The 20,419-nt window shown below is 42.9% G+C and overlaps 1 protein-coding gene across 2 annotated transcripts in view; it reads right to left on the reverse strand.

The window, feature by feature from the left end:
- Positions 1 to 12,416, reverse strand: part of LOC138851134 (zinc finger protein 84-like) — a 37,064-nt gene extending 24,648 nt beyond the window's left edge. The window contains exon 1 of one of the 2 annotated variants that reach the window (XM_070079736.1): positions 12,288 to 12,416. The gene's annotated coding sequence lies outside the window, so the exon portion shown is untranslated. The remainder of the gene's footprint in view (positions 1 to 12,287) is intronic. The other variant, XM_070079737.1, reaches the window with a different exon arrangement.
- Positions 12,417 to 20,419: the final 8,003 nt, after the last annotated feature.

Below are 20,419 nucleotides of genomic sequence, written 5' to 3' on the forward strand. Positions count from 1 at the left end.
TCATTTGATAGAATGGTAAACATATTATAGAAATAGAGATGATTTTGATTAGTTTCACGGTGAAAACGACCTTGTAATTGAGCTCAAAGTAGCAGAAATGTTTGATTTTTGCCAATGTTCAAGAGTAAACAAATCACGCCACGTGCCCAATACACGTCAACTAGTGAGTCTAATATTCTTTTACAACTGCACTGATATTACTTATACAATTTTTACAATAATGCAGTAATCTGCATAACAGTAAATCTTCTATTTTTTGTGTGAATAAAAAATCAAACCGGAAAACAAGAGTAATATAAGAGGGGCTGGAGACATGACTAATGAACAGAGGAAATGTTATTTTAGTGCCAGGAATGTTTGCATTGTTTATTCTGGACCCTATTTCGAAATTTGCATCTCTTTGAATTTGCTGAAATTGGCCAAATTGCCAATTTCTTACCACTTTATTGGGTAATTGAAATCAGTAAATGGGCGGTTTCTTGTACTCAATTGATAGAACAAATGGAGTTTTCAAGAAATAGCTATGAGTTTCGCTGACTGGAACAATGGAATTGGCCGAAAATAGGGCTCAGAGTCGGCGAAATTGCTGATGCGTAACTACTGCTGAAATTGTTAACTTCGCGAGAGTGTAATTCCATAAGTTTTCCATCAAATTTCGTACTTATGGTGTCATTAGCATCGGAAAAAGATTCTCTATCATTTCATAGGATAAAATATTTTTTTTTTTTTTTAAATTTTGCAACATAGAATGACAGTTTCAGAAATGGGCTTGCAACAGTCAAAGGGTTAAAGAGTATCATGAATCACAAGAATTGCTCATTGTTTCAAGGAGAAAAAGCATGAAGAAATGAGATCAGTTCCCTCAAAATGTCAATGTCTCAAAATATCTTCAAAAGGTTTATTGGGGAAGATGTACCTGTAGTGCAAGCAAGCTTTCATGAGTGAGACCAGAGTGAAAGATCATTTACAAGTGGGCAGTTGTGAGGTAGTAGTGTCTGGGGAAAAATAATGGAGGAAAAGTGCCCGAACAACATTATGATGAATTAAGACAAGTGCAACATCTGGGTATCTTGTAAATGTTTCACCATCCAGTGGCTTTATCACTATATGGACATAACAGCAAATAGTAGAAGATGAGGTAATCAGTTGCTCAGCCTAGGAGCAGGTGATGAACATATCAAAAGAAGTGACGGCCATCTCACAGATCAATATACAGCCTCTCCTCACTTGACGCTGGAGTTGCGATCCTAAGACCACGTCGGTCAATGAATTCATCACCAAGCAAGGAGCATACTATAATGGTTGTGGATTTGTGTCAACCATCTTTGATATTGTTTTAATGTCACCTTTGAACCATTTACAGTCTCTCCTCACTTACCAATGAAGTTCCGTTCCTAAGACCATATCAGTAAACGAATTCATCGCTAATCAAGGAATCACCCCTTATTGATACTTCAAAAATGTCACCACCCAAAATTAAAACATTCAGTTTTATGTTTGCAGTGAAAATCTTTTCATTTACTTTTATTTTATTAGCACATCGGCCATTTCCCACCAAGGCAGGGTGACCCAAAAAAGAAAAACTTTCATCATTCACTCCATCACTGTCTTGTCAGAGGCATGCCTATACTACAGTTATAAAACTGCAACATTAACACCCCTCCTTCAGAGTGCAGACACTGTACTTCCCTCCTTCAGAGTGCAGACACTGTACTTCCCTCCTTCAGAGTGCAGACACTGTACTTCCCTCCTTCAGAGTGCAGACACTGTACTTCCCTCCTTCAGAGTGCAGACACTGTACTTCCCTCCTTCAGAGTGCAGACACTGTACTTCCCTCCTTCAGAGTGCAGACACTATACTTCCCATCTCCAGGACTCAAGTCCAGCCTGCCGGTTTCCCTGAATCCTTCATAAATGTTACCTTGCTTACACTCCAACAGCACGTCAAGCCCTAAAAACCATTTCTCTCCATCCACTCCTGTCTCATATGCTCATGCATGCTTGCTGGAAGTTCAAGCCTCTCACACACAAAACAACCTTTACCCCCTCCCTCCAACCTTTCCAAGGCCGACCCCTACCCCGCCTTCCATCCTTTCAATCTGTTCATTATTAATGATGATACGACATGAAATAAGTCAATAGCTTACTTCCAAGATATTCCAGGGAACATGCGCATAGCTGATTACTTGGGAAAAATAAATTTCGAGAAAATCGTACATTTTTCAGTGTTTGCATAAGATAAAAGTGATCTATAGCTACCCTTCAGGCGCATAACACACAACGTTTTCTGTAATGGTTGCAGTCACTTTTTTTTTGTCCCTCCCCACCCTCCCGCTGCCCACCCTACAGTACAAGATGAAGTTAGAAGTGCAGCAGCACTTGGAAGAGGAAAATGGAAGAAGTACAAAAGAAGTTCACAGTAAAGGGATTAGCTGGTGTGTTTGTCTGTGTTAACATTCTCTGGGTCTCTTGTGGCATCTTAATTAATGATTAAACTCAGTGAACAAGGTATGTCAATGGTGGTGGTAATAATAATAATAATAATAATAACAATCACTCTGGAGTGCTTTAAATGTCAGCTACCAAACCTATAGGAAATATCCATGACATTTAACCCTTTGAGGGTCGACAGGCCCTCTCCGAGACTCATTCTCAGGGCCGGCCAAATTAAAAAAAAAAAAATAATAATTTTTTCTTATGAAAAGATAGAGAATCTTTTCCCAATCATAATGACACCAAAAGTATGAAATTTGATGGAAAACTTACAGAATTATGCTCTCGCAAAGTTAGCGGTCTCGGCAATGTTTACGCATTGGCAATTTTACCCACTTTGAGTCCCATTTTCGGCCAATTCCACTGTACTAGTCGACAAAAAACATGAATATTTCGCTAGAACTCCATTTTTTTCTATCGAATGAGTGCAAGAAACCACCCATTTACCGATTTCAACAATCCAGTACAGTGGTCAGAATTTAGCAATTTTGCCAATTTCACACAAATTTCAAAAGATGCCAATTTCCAAATAGGGTCCAGAATAAACAAGAAAGACATTCCTGGAACTAAAATGACATTTCCTCTGTTCATTAGTCACATCTCAAGGCCCCTCTTACATTCTTTTGCTTTCCACTTCGAATTTTTATTCTCACAAAAAATAGAAGATTTACTGTTATGCAGACTATTGCATTAGTGTAGAAATGGTATAAATAATATCAGCGCACTTGTGAAAGAATATTAGACTCACCAGTTGACGTGTATTGGACGCTTGGCATGATATGTTTACTTTTGAACTTTGGTAAAAATTGAACATTTCTGCTACTTTGAGCTCAATTTCAAGGTACTTTTCATTGTAAAACCAGTCAAAATCATCTCAATTTCTGTAATATGTCTTCCATTCTATAAAATGAGACCAAGAAAACTAAAATACAACAATAAATACCATACGAAAATACAATGCAAAGTCGCTGTTTTATTCCAAAAAAACGATCAAAGTTTTTTTTTCTCATTATGCACTGTGTGCTGCAGGATTTTTTTTAGACTGTGCACACTGACCACATAGACCCATTCTTTCATATGTAGGCCTACCAGATTTCTTCCATAAGATTTGAGGGCGCTAGAATTTAGGCGTACTAGAATGTCAAAAACCCTGGGTTGTAAGCCGTACTAGTACGGCCGAAACCCTCAAAGGGTTAAAGCACTCCAGAGCAATTATTATTATTACTATTATTATAATTATTATTATTACTACCATCGACATACCTTTTTCACTGAGTTTAATAATTTCTTAAGATGCTACAAGAGACACAGAGAATATAAACACAGACAAACACATCAGCTAACCCCTTTACCGTGAATTTCTTTTGTACTTCTTCCATTTTCCTCTTCCAAGTGCTGCTACACTTCTATCTTGCACTATGGGGTGCACGATATAGGACAAATTTGTACAAATTTTGAGACTTTGAAAGCTAGTGTACTGAGTGGCTGTAGGAAGGAGATTGAGATGGCGCTAAGATACTGCGCTGCCCGTTTCCATGGCCCAAGTTCTCGTACAGCATACTATACCAACTCATCGGGGAGAGCCCATCCTAACTCTGAGTTGTCGGTAAACAAGTACATTAGTAAGTAAAGAGAGGCTGTATAACATTTTTAGCAAATTTTTAAATACACCTACCATCCGACTTACGACCTGCTCGACTTACAACCACTCGACTTACGACTGTGTTTTTTTATGCCAAATTTCTGGGAAATAAACAACTATTTGTGTTGTACACAGTGTTTATCCTAAACCTTACAGTATAAAATATAGTACTAACAGCATAAAAAGTAAAGTAAAACATGAAATGCCAAAATAAAACAATAAAATAAAGTCATTACAAAAATGTTTTGTTAATATTCAGTAGTAAAGTTCGACTTACGACCATTTCATCTTACGACCAGTTTCTTGGAACCGAACTCAGTCGTAAGTCGGATGGTAGGTGTATTTATACAGTAGTGTACTGCATATCGTAATAAACAGAATAGAGGGAATCAGGTCTATTTACGTATGTATTCTGAGTCGTCGGTATATGAGTATGTTGGTAAATGAGGAGAGGCTGTCCTTGCATTAAGAGGGAGCTTAACCCTTTCAGAGTTTCAGATGTACTAGTACAGCTTATGCACCAGGGTTTTTGACGTACTAGTATGCCTAAATTCTAGCGCCCTCAAATCTAGCGAGAGAAAGCTGGTAGTCCTGCATATGAAAGAATGGGTCTATGTGGTCAGTGTGCGCAGTATAAAAAAAAATCCTGCAGCACACAGTGCGTAATGAGAAAAAAAAACTTTGACCGTGTTTTTGGATTAAAACAGCGACTTTGCACTATATTTTCGTATAGTATTTATTGTTGTATTCTAGTTTTCCTAGTCTCATTTTATAGAATGGAAGACATATTACAGAAATTGGGATGATTTTGACTGGTTTTACAATGAAAAATACCTTGAAATTGAGTTCAAATTAGCAGAAATGTTCGATTTTTACCAAAGTTCAAAAGTAAACAAATCATGCTAAGTGTCCAATACACGTCAAATGGTGAGTCTAATATTCTTTCACAAGTGCGCTGATATTATTTATACCATTTCTACACTAATGCAATAGTCTGCATAACAGTAAATCTTCTATTTTTTGTGAGAATAAAAATTCAAAGTAGAAAGCAAAAGAATGTAAGAGGGGCCTTGAGACGTGACTAATGAACAGAAAAAATGTTATTTTAGTGCCAGGAATGTCTTTCTTGTGTATTCTGAAACCTATTCAGAAATTGGCATCTTTTGAAATTTGTGTGAAATTGGCAAAATTGCTAAATTCTGATCACTGTATTGGATAGTTGAAATCGGTAAATGGGTGGTTTCTTGTACTCATTCAATAGAAAAAATGGAGTTCTAGCAAAATAGTTTTGAATTTTTTTTGACTAGTACACTGGAATTGGCCGAAAATAGGGCTCAAAGTGGGCAAAATCGCCAATGCGTAAACATCGTCGAGACCGCTAACTTCACGAGAGAATAATTCCGTAAGTTTTCCATCAAATTTCATACTTTTGGTGTCATTATGATCAGAAAAAGATTCTCTATCTTTTCATAAGAAAAAATAATTTTTTTTTTTAAATTTGGGCGACCCTGAGAACAAGTCTGGGAGAGGGCCGGAGGACCCTGAAAGGGTTAAAAAAAGGATAAGAAAAGCTAAACAAGACTATGAAAGTAAAGTGTCAAATGATTCAAAAACAAACCCTAAAGGCTTTTCTCCAGGCACAGCAGGTCCTCGAATAATGTTTCGTTCAACATCGTTTCGTTATAACGATGAGGAAAAAACTGAATGAATACAATGAATACAAATTATTGTAAAATAAAAATTCATACACTATACTATAATCATACAAATGCATGACAATAAACAATGTGGTACGAAAGTACTCAGCAAGTCTGCCATATTTGTTATTGTGTGATGGAAGGTGGTTCTCCTTACAATTTTCACTTTGCAAACATTTATTTCTTGATTTAACCCTAATGCAATGAGTGCTAAAGGTACACTGTGCACCCTTGATGTTTGTGGCCACAAAAAAAAAAAAAAAAAAGAGAAAAAGTGTGACATCAGAAACAAAACCAGAAGTGTTAAAGAGGTCTGACGATGGACAGCAAGGTAAGGTTCCGTAATACTTTGTTTCAGTTAAAGTTGCAGTTTCCAAGAACCTAAAGACAATATTAAGTGAGGACTTACTGTATAGAGAACAAAAGTTGAATACCACTGATATATAACCTGACAAGATTGCTTATAAGTTTATCTGCATCTACAATCATGAGGAACACTGATGACATGGAAGAGACGTATAGCATGTTGACTGACAACTCAATATAATTTAAGCATTTCTCTCTGGCACTGGATTAAAGGACAACCTCGTACACATTGCTTAATTTCTAATTTTTACAAGGAAATTATTCTAATTTTGAAATAAGGGGGAAGTTGTGTTCACTGCAGAGTACTATGAAAAAAACATTACTGCAGAAAATGCTTTCATAATGATGTATGAATCTGTGAGCAAATTTAAAGTAAACTGCAAAAAATGCCTGAGATGTAAAGTATTTCTGTATGATTGCCTACTGACTCACCAATTTTAAACTTCACTTTTCCACTTGGCTTAACACATTACTGCAGGTGACATTACTCACTTATTTCTACACCTCAATTCTCTCCACTACACATATGCTCTGTCCACCTATCTCTGTGTGAACTGACAAAGATACAAGATGCAATTTAACAAAACAAGTAGTAGAGTATAGCGGTGCCAACACTCTGGTATAGTGTTGGCACCAATATAGTATGTATATAGGCTAGGTATACAGCCTAACATAAAGACATGATGAATTCAAATCCTGTGAAGAAATATTAAGGATATCCTAAGTCATCATAATGTCACATCTATATACATGTATCCCTTGTCTTCACGGACAATATGAAACATGTGTGACACTGAATGAACAATTTTTCTGTATGCTAAACTCATTTTTTTCCCTAGCTTGCTCATGAACGGTTACCAGCCCCTTAAATTATTTATAAAGCTATACATACGGAAGCCCGTAGCCTGGTGGCTAAAGCTTTCGCCTCCCACAGTGAGGTTCCGGGTTCAATTCCCAGCAAAAAGTGAAAGGATTGGGCATGTTTCCTTACACCTGTTGTCCCTGTTCACCCATCAGTAATAATGGGTACCTGGGTGTTAACCGACTGGTGTGGGTCGCATCCTGGGACAAAATTGACCTAATTTGCCTGAAATGCTCTGTATACCAAGTGGCTTTCTATAGTAGTATGTTATTAATGTCAGTTAGGTCTGTACACCTTGTACTTGTAAAAATAAAATTATTATTATTATTATTATTATTATTATTATTATTATTATTATTATACATACATGTACCATCCGGCTTACGACTTGCTCGACATACAACCACTCGTACTTACAACTGTACATCTGGCAGCAGACATATACAGTAGTAAATTATTTAGTAAAAAGTAGCATACGATATTACGTAGGCACTTTATATGGCAAAGGTTTGACATTATGCTCTACCCAGTATGTCGGCAATTTTTTAAGGTTCGACTTGCATCCATTTTGACTTACGACCAAGTGGTCAGAACCAAGCTCAGCCGTAAATCGGACAGTACTTGTACATACACACACACTATTACTATAGTAGCAGCAGTAGTAGTAGTAGGAACAGCTAATCATGGAGGAACACTTTAACCCTTTCAGGGTCCGTCCCGTAGATCTACGGCTGGTCGGTGAGTGTCCAAACCGTAGATCTACGCCAAAATTCTAGCGCCGTCAAATTTAGCGCGAAAGCGCTCATAGGCCTACATATGAGAGAATGGGTCTGCGCGGTGGGTGTGCGCCATAAACAAAAAATCTAGGCGCCTGCATAGCATTGTGGGAACGCCGGCTCAGTTTCCCTTGTTCACCATGTCTCGTCGCAAGTCAGCTCTCACTCCCCGGAAAATTGGGACTCTCCTCTTCCTGTCTGATAGTTCTGACACTGATGGAAGTGGAAATGAAGACGAATTCTACGGCTTTGATGAGTTAGTGACCGAAAATAATGACCAGGATATCGATAATAGTGCAGAAAACCCCGACGATCCTCGACCTTCTACCTCTGGTGTGGGCACTCGTGACTCACGGTCGGTTGTTCCTAAACGTAAGAGAAAACTAATATTTTCCCGTGGCCTGGCCTCTGACTTCAGTAATGACGATGATTCTGACGTGGATTGTGATTTTATTGCGCTCGACGATCATTCGAGTAGTGATAGTGAGGAAACATATTCACCAGTGAAGCGTCGGTATGTGCGCCGCCGCATGCGCTCGGGTAGTGTACCCTATGCTATGCCCAGGGGACGGAGTACATCCCGTAGTACATCCCGGAGTACATCCCGTGGCCCTACACCCGTTTTAGGTAGTGATAGTGAGGATGATGTGGCTACACTTGGCATGGATGGGCCACAGACATCAGTGGATGGTGTTAGTGGGGCTGGTGGTGGTAGTGGCACCGCCATGCGTGACTCGCTGTGCCACGCGGGAACCCACGCTGCTGACTCGTCAGTTCAAGGACAAAGCGGAGCGTCACCCACCAGCCCGCCACAACCACCCGTACAACCAGCCTATGATGTCCAGTATCCACCAGCAAACCGTATCTGGGATTGGCAGCAAAATCCCAATTTTGTTCCCAGCCCTCACCACTTTGATGACTCGCAAAGTGGAATTCTACCTACCTGTCCCCTTGGAACCACGGCCAATGAACTGGAATTCTTTGAATTATTCTTTGACCAGCCATTGATGGAAACTATTGTCAGGGAAAGTAATAAGTATTTTCAGTACACCATGGCAAATACGATCTTATCACCACAGTCAAGACTACACAGGTGGAAAGAGACGACTGTTGCAGAAATGTATTTGCTTTTTGCAACAATAATGCTTATGCCTCACGTCTATAAGCATAATATAAAAGCATACTGGTCCACAGATCGGCTAATTTGTACCCCATCCTTCAGTGAAATAATACCAGTGAACAGGTTTATCTTACTCTTACGTATGTTGCACTTCTCTGACAAAACCAGGCCTGACAGAAGTGACAGGTTATACAAGATTAGAAATGTTTTCATGTATCTCAAACAAAAGTTCAGGATGTACTTTTATCCATTCAAGAATCTTGTAATTGACGAGTCTTTGATTTTGTTCAAAGGTAGACTGTCATTCAAGCAGTATATACCGAGCAAGAGGAACCGCTTTGGTATAAAATTGTTTGTACTCTGTGATTGTGACAGTGGCCTGGTGTTGGATATTGTTGTATACACGGGTAGTAAAACATTGAAAGATACCAAGATGTTATTGGGTATATCAGGTGACGTAGTGAGAAACATGATGGCACCTTATCTTGGTAAGGGCCATACATTATATACCGATAACTGGTACACAAGCCCATTACTCAGTGATTTCATGCGAGTGAACAAGACAGATGTGTGTGGCACAGTGCGTTCTAATCGTAAACATATGCCCAGGCTCAACGCAGGTGTTCGTGGTGATGACGTGCAGGTGTTTACTGCCAATGACATCATGGCATTACGGTGGCATGACAAACGAGATGTCACATTGTTGACAACCATTCACCGTAATGAAATGCAAGACAGTGGCAAAGTTGATCGAGTGACTAATGAACGTATTCGAAAACCAGTGACAGTGATTGATTATACACAAAACATGCGCTTGGTTGACAAGTGTGACATGCAGATTGGTTTTGTTGACTGTGTTCGTAAGAGTTACAAGTGGTACATGAAACTTTTCTTCCATCTCATGGACATTTCAATGCTGAATGCATATAATATGTACCAAATAAAGACTGGTAACAGACCACCGTATGGTGAATTTTGTTTGTCTGTTGTCAGACAACTCATAATGAAGTACCAGGTAACAACACCTGCAATACAACATGGTCCTCGAATTCATCACAATATACCCAAGCGTTTGAGAAGAGAAGGTGATCATTTCATAATACAGCTTCCTTCAACTCAAAAGAAATTTGCTCAGAAGAGATGCATTGTCTGTGCACAAACAAAACGACGGCAACAAAGACGCAAAGACACTCGGTTTATGTGTGAGGAATGTAAGGTGCCTCTGTGCATGGTGCCTTGTTTCAAGGAGTTCCACAAGCTCCAGCAGTTCTAAAACCATGTCCAGTGATTGTAAATATGTAAATATATGATAGAACATTAGTATTATACAATATTTGTGCATGTTTATTGTAATAAACAACAGTGGTAAACAATAATATGATAATAACTTTAGTGCGGTTATTGTGTTCAATACAGTGAGTTTATATATATAAATTATATACAGTATTGGTCTCTCAGGCCCCAAATGTTAGTAGGAATAGAAAAAAATTGGAAAAGAAAAGAAAAAACAACTAAAACAACAAAATAATCTAATACGCGTATGTGGAATTCGTCGATGTTGCCACCACCACATCATTTTCTACAAACTTCTTGGCACTGTATCTCGGTAAGTACTGATCAGATTCTAATTTTTTTTGTTTTATTACCTTCACAAAAATATGCTCTTTAATTCTGTAAGAAAAAATAATTTTTTTTTTTTTCAAAATTTCTTGGACACTGGTGCGTGACTTCAGATTTTGGCCTTGGACCCTGAAAGGGTTAAGCCTACTGGCCCATGCTAGGCATTTCCAACACTTTTCAACCATACATACATGTGTACAACAGTGTCAACGTGACTCTTCACTTCATGATTTTTATATACGCTTGACCTTTCTCTCAAGGTATATCTCCCTTGATAAAGCAGATATACCTAAATGAGTACAAATAAGAAGTGTGTTCATCAAGCATTCAGCAGACGGAGGATCAAGCCTCCACCATGTCTTGTGTCAACTGACCCACACGGGTTTAGTGCTTACCATGGATTAAAGGGGAAAAAAAATGATGAAGCTAACTGTATGGGTTGAAACACCATCAATAAAGGTAAGCATTGCATTGTGTTTCTTTTTCTCCCCATACGAGCCTGGCCCATGGCCGGGCTCAGAGAGTAGATTGTTATTATAATCAAAAGGAAGCGCTAAACCACAAAGTCAGAGTAGAGAAGCTCTTGAAACTCTAAAAAGGTATATATCGAAGGTAAATTGTATCAAAGTGGAGACCTGATAATGGTCCAGGACCATTGTGGAGCCACCTGGCAAATTTCATGACCACCTGGCAGGTTTCACGACCACCTGGCAGGTTTCACGACCACCTGGCAGGTTTCATGACCATCTGGCAGGTTTCATGACCACCTGGCTGGTTTCACGACCACCTGGCTGGTTTCAGGACCACCTGGCTGGTTTCACGACCACCTGGCAGGTTTCACGACCACCTGGCAGGTTTCATGACAACCTATCAGGTTTCACGACCACCTGGCAGGTTTTACGACCACCTGGCAGGTTTTACGACCACCTGGCAGGTTTCATGACCACCTGGCAGGTTTTACGACCACCTGGCAGGTTTCACGACCACCTGGCAGGTTTTACGACCACCTGGCAGGTTTCACGACCACCTGGCAGGTTTCACGACCACCTGGCAGGTTTTACGACCACCTGGCAGGTTTGACGACCACCTGGCAGGTTTGACGACCACCTGGCAGGTTTGACGACCACCTGGCAGGTTTGACGACCACCTGGCAGGTTTGACGACCACCTGGCAGGTTTGACGACCACCTGGCAGGTTTGACGACCACCTGGCAGGTTTGACGACCACCTGGCAGGTTTTACGACCACCTGGCAGGTTTCACGACCATCTGGCAGGTTTCACGACCACCTGGCAGGTTTGACGACCACCTGGCAGGTTTGACGACCACCTGGCAGGTTTGACGACCACCTGGCAGGTTTGACGACCACCTGGCAGGTTTGACGACCACCTGGCAGGTTTGACGACCACCTGGCAGGTTTGACGACCACCTGGCAGGTTTCACGACCACCTGGCAGGTTTTACGACTACCTAGCAGGTTTCACGACCACCTGGCAGGTTTCACGACCACCTGGCAGGTTTTACGACCACCTAGCAGGTTTCACGACCACCTGGCAGGTTTTACGACCACCTAGCAGGTTTCACGACCACCTGGCAGTTTTTACGACCACCTGGCAGGTTTGACGACCACCTGGCAGGTTTCACGACCATCTGGCAGGTTTTATGCGCCATCTGGGAGGTTTTACCCAATAAAAACCTGTTTCTATCATACTTACATAACCAACAGGTAACAGGTTCACTGTTATATACCGTTAACTGTTAACATAGCGGCGTTAACCGTTGTTAAATAACAGGTGACAACAGGAGACGCCAGCACCACTGTTGTTGTTGGGGCGATAAGGGCGGCTGGTACTGTGAGCCGTACTGAACCCTGGTGTCTGCTGTCCCGGGTGTGAGCCGTACTGAACCCTGGTGTCTGCTGTCCCGGGTGTGATGTACTGAACCCTGGTGTCTGCTGTCCCGGGTGTGATGTACTGAACCCTGGTGTCTGCTGTCCCGGGTGTGAGCCGTACTGAACCCTGGTGTCTGCTGTCCCGGGTGTGATGTACTGAACCCTGGTGTCTGCTGTCCCGGGTGTGATGTACTGAACCCTGGTGTCTGCTGTCCCGGGTGTGATGTACTGAACCCTGGTGTCTGCTGTCCCGGGTGTGATGTACTGAACCCTGGTGTCTGCTGTCCCGGGTGTGATGTACTGAACCCTGGTGTCTGCTGTCCCGGGTGTGATGTACTGAACCCTGGTGTCTGCTGTCCCGGGTGTGAGCCGTGCTGAGCTCTGGTGTCTGCTGTCCCGGGTGTGATGTACTGAACCCTGGTGTCTGCTGTCCCGGGTGTGATGTACTGAACCCTGGTGTCTGCTGTCCCGGGTGTGAGCCGTGCTGAGCTCTGGTGTCTGCTGTCCTGGGTGTGATGTACTGAACCCTGGTGTCTGCTGTCCCGGGTGTGATGTACTGAACCCTGGTGTCTGCTGTCCCGGGTGTGATGTACTGAACCCTGGTGTCTGCTGTCCCGGGTGTGATGTACTGAACCCTGGTGTCTGCTGTCCCGGGTGTGAGCCGTACTGAACCCTGGTGTCTGCTGTCCCGGGTGTGAGCCGTACTGAACCCTGGTGTCTGCTGTCCCGGGTGTGATGTACTGAACCCTGGTGTCTGCTGTCCCGGGTGTGATGTACTGAACCCTGGTGTCTGCTGTCCCGGGTGTGATGTACTGAACCCTGGTGTCTGCTGTCCCGGGTGTGATGTACTGAACCCTGGTGTCTGCTGTCCCGGGTGTGATGTACTGAACCCTGGTGTCTGCTGTCCCGGGTGTGATGTACTGAACCCTGGTGTCTGCTGTCCCGGGTGTGATGTACTGAACCCTGGTGTCTGCTGTCCCGGGTGTGATGTACTGAACCCTGGTGTCTGCTGTCCCGGGTGTGATGTACTGAACCCTGGTGTCTGCTGTCCCGGGTGTGATGTACTGAACCCTGGTGTCTGCTGTCCCGGGTGTGATGTACTGAACCCTGGTGTCTGCTGTCCCGGGTGTGATGTACTGAACCCTGGTGTCTGCTGTCCCGGGTGTGAGCCGTGCTGAGCTCTGGTGTCTGCTGTCCCGGGTGTGATGTACTGAACCCTGGTGTCTGCTGTCCCGGGTGTGATGTACTGAACCCTGGTGTCTGCTGTCCCGGGTGTGAGCCGTGCTGAGCTCTGGTGTCTGCTGTCCCGGGTGTGATGTACTGAACCCTGGTGTCTGCTGTCCCGGGTGTGATGTACTGAACCCTGGTGTCTGCTGTCCCGGGTGTGATGTACTGAACCCTGGTGTCTGCTGTCCCGGGTGTGATGTACTGAACCCTGGTGTCTGCTGTCCCGGGTGTGATGTACTGAACCCTGGTGTCTGCTGTCCCGGGTGTGAGCCGTGCTGAGCTCTGGTGTCTGCTGTCCCGGGTGTGATGTACTGAACCCTGGTGTCTGCTGTCCCGGGTGTGATGTACTGAACCCTGGTGTCTGCTGTCCCGGGTGTGAGCCGTGCTGAGCTCTGGTGTCTGCTGTCCCGGGTGTGATGTACTGAACCCTGGTGTCTGCTGTCCCTGGTGTGATGTACTGAACCCTGGTGTCTGCTGTCCCGGGTGTGATGTACTGAACTCTGGTGTCTGCTGTCCCGGGTGTGATGTACTGAACCCTGGTGTCTGCTGTCCCGGGTGTGATGTACTGAACCCTGGTGTCTGCTGTCCCGGGTGTGATGTACTGAACCCTGGTGTCTGCTGTCCCGGGTGTGATGTACTGAACCCTGGTGTCTGCTGTCCCGGGTGTGATGTACTGAACCCTGGTGTCTGCTGTCCCGGGTGTGATGTACTGAACCCTGGTGTCTGCTGTCCCGGGTGTGATGTACTGAACCCTGGTGTCTGCTGTCCCGGGTGTGATGTACTGAACCCTGGTGTCTGCTGTCCCGGGTGTGATGTACTGAACCCTGGTGTCTGCTGTCCCGGGTGTGATGTACTGAACCCTGGTGTCTGCTGTCCCGGGTGTGATGTACTGAACCCTGGTGTCTGCTGTCCCGGGTGTGATGTACTGAACCCTGGTGTCTGCTGTCCTGGGTGTGATGTACTGAACCCTGGTGTCTGCTGTCCCGGGTGTGATGTACTGAACCCTGGTGTCTGCTGTCCCGGGTGTGATGTACTGAACCCTGGTGTCTGCTGTCCCGGGTGCGATGTACTGAACCCTGGTGTCTGCTGTCCCGGGTGCGATGTACTGAACCCTGGTGTCTGCTGTCCCGGGTGAGATGTACTGAACCCTGGTGTCTGCTGTCCCGGGTGCGATGTACTGAACCCTGGTGTCTGCTGTCCCGGGTGCAATGTACTGAACCCTGGTGTCTGCTGTCCCGGGTGCGATGTACTGAACCCTGGTGTCTGCTGTCCCGGGTGCGATGTACTGAACCCTGGTGTCTGCTGTCCCGGGTGCGATGTACTGAACCCTGGTGTCTGCTGTCCCGGGTGTGATGTACTGAACCCTGGTGTCTGCTGTCCCGGGTGTGAGCCGTGCTGAACCCTGGTGTCTGCTGTCCTGGGTGTGAGCTACACTGAACCCTGGTGCCTGCTGTCCCGGGTGTGAGCCATACTGAACCCTGGTGCCTGCTGTCCCGGGTGTGAGCTATACTGAACCCTGGTGTCTGCTGTCCCGGGTGTGAGCCGTACTGAACCCTGGTGTCTGCTGTCCCAGGTGTGAGCCGTACTGAACCCTGGTATTACAACCCAGGATTCCAAATGGCCTGTTACCCCGGGTGTAATGGGAGCAAATAAACACAGTAGAAAAAGTTTACTTATATTATCCTTCACCAATTTATAACAGCAATATGTACACTATGTACAGTGATAAGTATAGTGCACTCCACGGTAAGCAAAGCAGAAATAGAAGCCACAAGATAGCAGACCGTGCTTCAACCAGCTCTAGAATGGGAATGACAAGGGCAGACAGGAGAGCGGTACCCACATAACCTCTGCGATTGCCAAAACCATCTTATTGGCTAGAACCTGGTCACTAGTTGAACGACGGGGCCCCATCATCAACTCTTAGCAACCTGGTTCGCTGGTTGGGGGAGATAGCCTGTAAACGAGGGTGTGTACATGCGCCGAATAAGGGTTACGTACTCTTTGCATGCCACACCCCCACCCCGAGAAGGCTCAGGATTAGGCTGCCACCTCCCAGTGGTAACCGTGCCGCCATGGCACAAAATAATGGGACCGCCTTTCCTCTCCACCATCCAACTCTTAGAGCTCAGCTTTTCTAGTGACCAAAAGCCAAACCCTAAACTTAGAGTGAGACAGCAGTCAAGACAGGCTAGCATAGGTCCAAGATACAGGCGGACGGTAGCCCGCATCCCCTCACTAAAAAAAAAACCCACACCAGGGGAAGAGCATGAAAAGGGGTTACCACAAATGACATCCTAACCTAAATAAATTAAAATTTTTAGACTCTAGATAAAGAGTCTGCCAACATATTTTCACTAAACATTGACAAAACCTACTTCATTCAGTTTGGTAACAGAGCTACAGATGTCCCTCTTAACATAATGATAAATGGATCACCTATCACAAAACTAACAGAGGGAAAATTCTTAGGAATCCACCTTGATAATAGACTCAAATTTCATACACATATACATCAAATTTCTAAGAAAATTTCCAAGACTGTAGGCATACTATCGAAGATACGGTACTATGTTCCACAGTCAGCCCTCCTGGCCCTATATCACTCTCTTATTTACCCCTATCTCACCTATGGAATTTGTGCATGGGGCTCAACAACAATTAACCATCTCAGACCACTAATTACCCAACAAAAGGCTGCAGTTAGAATGATAACAAATTCTCACTACAGGCAGCACACTCCACCAATATTCAATACACTATACCTACTCACCATACAAAACATCCATACTTATTACTGCACCTATTACATACAAAGAACACTTAACTCTGATATTAACCCTCCCCTCAAACATCTCCTTGCCAACCTCAACAGAACACATGACCATAACACAAGGCACAGATCACTCTTTGATGTTCCTCGTGTCCATCTCACACTATGCAAAAACTCAATGCACATAAAAGGCCCTAAAATCTGGAATTCATTACCTGTAAATATAAAACACAACCTGTTTATAAATTCAAGTCTCTTCTCAAAGATTACTTACTCACCCAAAACCAAATAAATACTGAATAACTGAACATTATAAATTGTATATCTTAAATGTTTCTCACAATTATATCACATAAATGTTAAACCTAAAACCCAATCTTACTTTATTATTTTTTAAATACACTACCTAACAGAATCACTACCTAACTGAATGCAACCATATGACCTGTCTTTGTAATACTCACTTGTGCTTTATAGTTATCTGTTTACATTAATGTTTTATCACTGATTTCATCATTGCTTAGTAGCAGCGCTGTATAGTCCTTGTGGCTTAGCGCTTCTTTTTGATTATAATAATAATAATCATTGCTTAGTTAATCTTAAGTTAATTTTAAGCCAGCCCGTAATGCTATGCATAGTATAAGTGGCTTTGGCATACTGCTCTTATCTGTATTTTTTTTGTACCTCTGTATGTGTGCACAAATATATTTAATTGAATTATATGGCTGCAGCCTTAGCGTCCAGCGCATAAGCCTTGTGTTGTGGTTCTTCATGGCTTGGAGATATACTAGAGGATTGTGATCACTGTAGACTGTGACCACCTGCGATGTCTGGCCCACATAAACATCGAAATGCTCCAAAGCCAGTACCAGCGCGAGGGCTTCTTTTTCAATGGTAGAATAAGCCCTCTGATGTGGCTGGAACTTTGCTGAAAAGTATGCTACAGGCTGTAACTCCTTGTTCCCGATTTGTAATAGTACTGCCCCAACCCCAGACTCACAAGCATCAACCTGTAATGAAAAAAGGTTTGGAGAAGTCTGGAGACAAGAGAATGGGTGCAGTACACAATCTTTTTGCTTTATTAAAAGCAGTGTTACAGTCTGAGGTCCAATTAAAGGGAACTTTTTGACTGGTAAGAGAGGTAAGAGGGGCTACAATATCTGAGAAATTCTTACAGAATCTTCTGTAAAATCCTATCATGCCTAGGAAACGTTGAAGAGACTTCCTATCATGAGGAACTGGATAATCTTTAATAGCAAGAACTTTAGCAAGTTTAGGTGCAACTTTACCACTACCTACTTCATGGCCTAGAAAAGTGACAGTGGCCTGGCCAAAGGAAGATTTAGATAAATTAACTGTTAAATGGGAACTCTTAAAAGGTCTCAAACAGAGCCTTAAGTCTAAGTAGGTGTTGATCCCAAGTATCAGACACCACAACAATATCTAGGTACGCTGCCGTGCCTTCAAGTCCTTTAATAGCCTGATGGATAAGTTTCTGGAATGAAGAGGGGGAATTTTTCATTCCGAAGGGGGTAACTATTGATAATGACCTCCTGGAATTACGAAGGCAGAGATTTCCTTCGCCTAATCTGTCAAAGGTACCTGATAGTAGCCTTTAAGGAGATCTAATTTGGACACAAAAGTAGCCTTACCCACAAAGTCAATTACGTCATCCAGACGAGGAAGAGGGTAAGCATCTGTAATTGTGACCTCGTTCACTTTACGGTAGTCTGTACACATACGAAACCCTCCATCAGCCTTCTTCACAATGATGCACGGTGAAGCCCATGGACTAAATCACTTCCACTAAACCATGCTTTAACAAATTCTACTTCCTGCTGAAGTAGCCTTTGGTTTTCAGGATTAGCTCTGTAGGGGGAGAGTTTAATTGGTTTAGAGTTTCCCACATCTACATCATGGTAACCTAATGTACATTTTTTCGGCACATCCGAAAAAATATTAGGATATTACTGTAGAAGCTCAGTTAAATTTGTTGCTTGCATTTCAGATAATCCCTCCATTAAAGGGCTAGGATCCTTGGACAGAATTTGAAAGTTTAATATTAATTTCAGAGATAGAGTTGTCCTCAGAGGTAGAGGACAGTCATTACTGGGACTTTATCTGGTGTATGAAAGGCCTTTATTTGATTAATGTGGTAAGTTAGTTTTTGAGGTCTTATCAATGGGAGCTACCACATAATTTACATCAGATAATCTACTTACAATCTGCATAGGTCCCGTAAATCTAGCTTTCAAGGTGTGGCCAGGTATAGGTTCCTGCACCAACACCTTGTCTCCTGGATGGAAGGAGCGGAATTGTGCACTCTGTCATACCTCTGTTTCATCTTGCTTTGAGCTGTCTTTAGGTTAGCCTTGGCTAACTGACGTGCCACCTGCAACCTTGAAGACTGATTGTAGTGTTGAGCTAACGTCTTCTCCCATCCATCCTTCTTTCTTTGAGCACCCGAAGAGGACCTCGTACATTGTGCCCAAAGATCAGCTCAAAAGGACTATACCCTGTAGAGACTTGCACAGTTTCTCGTACTGAGAACAGCAACAAAGGTAGTGATTCATCCCAGTCTGTAGGAAAGTGCATGCAAAAACTTATCATCGTTTTTAATGTCTGGTGGAATCTTTCCAAGGCGCCTTGGGACTGAGGATGATAGGCAGTGGATAAGTTGTGGATTTTCCCTAACCAAGTAATACTTCCCTAAATGCTTTGGCAGTGAAGTTAGTACCTTGATCACTTTGAATAGTTTTAGGAATGCCAAAACAAGAAATGAATTTTGTTAAAGCTTTGAGAATAGCTTAGTATTAATACTACGCATGGGAATTGCTTCAGGATATCTGGTTACTTTATCCATAATCGTAAATATTGATTTCCAGACTTTGACCTAGGTAGTGGACCTACACAATCTATAATTAAATCTGCAAAAGGTTCTCCATCAGCAGGTATAGGTTGGAGAGGTGCAGGTTTAACGGAATGTCCAGGTTTTCCAACTTGCTGACATTCTCGGCAACACCTAATATGATTCTTCACATCTTTCTTTAATTTTGGCCAATAAAATTCTTTTGTGATTCTATATAAGGTTTTTGTAATTCCTAAGTGATCTCCTAATGACGTATTATGAGCTATATTTAATATTTGAGCTCTATACTTTGTTGGAACCACTAACCTGTCATACAATTGCCGGCCCTCTATCTCCTTACCAGTCTCAGTGCAGATCAAATAATCGTTTTTAACTTCATACTTGACCGGATGACCCAAAGAGGATTTACCCATGGCTGCCTCAAAAGCGAATTTTAAAGAAGGGTCCTTTCGTTGTTCCTCCCGGAAGGACAGTCCCTCGGGCATGGAAACAGACATCTGGCAATCCTGCAACCTGGGAATAGGAAGGCTTGATCGGGGTCTGTTCACTTTATTTACGAGGTTCCGGCCGGTGTGCCTCATAAAACAACGTGGCTATTCCGAGATCGGAGTCGTCCAAGGATAGGTCAACATTCTCTCCAGACAACCCTTGGGATGTTGCCCGAGTTATGGCCAACACCGGAGAAGAATCAATCATAGGTTCAGGACACGAACTAACAGTAGTAATGTTATTACCCAGTAATAACATTGCATCTTTCATGGGGAATCCTTTTGAGACACCTACAGTCAAGTACCCAGTGTAATATTTGCACTTTACATAAATTTAATGCAAAGGAACAGAAAATATAGCTCCTCCAAATGCTTCCAATAAAACAGGAATTCAAAGTATTCTCTGAAAGGGGTAATATTCCCTCTTACAAGTGAGCAATATGCTCCAGTATCTCTAAAGGTCTTTACTTTAGTTGTTTGAGTTTTCCTGAAGGGAAATAAGACTTGCAATAATAAGGGGCCATACCTTTTTCTACTTCTCTAGGAGACATGTTGCTGTATAGCCCTTGTGGCTTAGCGCTTCTTTTTTGATTATAATA

The sequence above is a fragment of the Cherax quadricarinatus genome, unplaced genomic scaffold (genome assembly GCF_038502225.1).
Source record: "Cherax quadricarinatus isolate ZL_2023a unplaced genomic scaffold, ASM3850222v1 Contig10, whole genome shotgun sequence".
Classification (NCBI taxonomy): Eukaryota; Metazoa; Arthropoda; class Malacostraca; order Decapoda; family Parastacidae; genus Cherax; species Cherax quadricarinatus.